We start from the raw sequence: 348 nt of genomic DNA, 5'->3' as shown, positions 1-348 counted from the left end.
CCACACCACCACCACCACAAAAAAAAGCAATAAAGTAGAGCCAGACCAATAAATCAGCAGGGCGATGTTTGCAATATGAGCAGCAGATATTCAGCATCTACACAAGCTCTACCATATACATACATAATGTACATGATACATCTGTTACCTTATCTTCTTACTATTACTGTGAGGAAGAACATTGTTATAATCATGCTGTAATGCTGTCTCCAAGTATCATCATCACCATCTTCTTAGATATAAAAAGAAAAATCAATAAAAGTAACAAAAATCTTTTTTCAGTATCAGTACATTTTTGCCCCACAGAAAGTCTCACTGACATGGTTCTTAAATCTGACACACTCACAC

Source organism: Seriola lalandi, unplaced genomic scaffold (genome assembly GCF_002814215.2).
Source record: "Seriola lalandi dorsalis isolate HSWRI2012SDOR001 ecotype SW California unplaced genomic scaffold, Sedor1 jcf7180002054722, whole genome shotgun sequence".
In the NCBI taxonomy this organism is placed as follows: domain Eukaryota; kingdom Metazoa; phylum Chordata; class Actinopteri; order Carangiformes; family Carangidae; genus Seriola; species Seriola lalandi.
Note: the sequence above shows the minus strand (reverse complement) of the source record.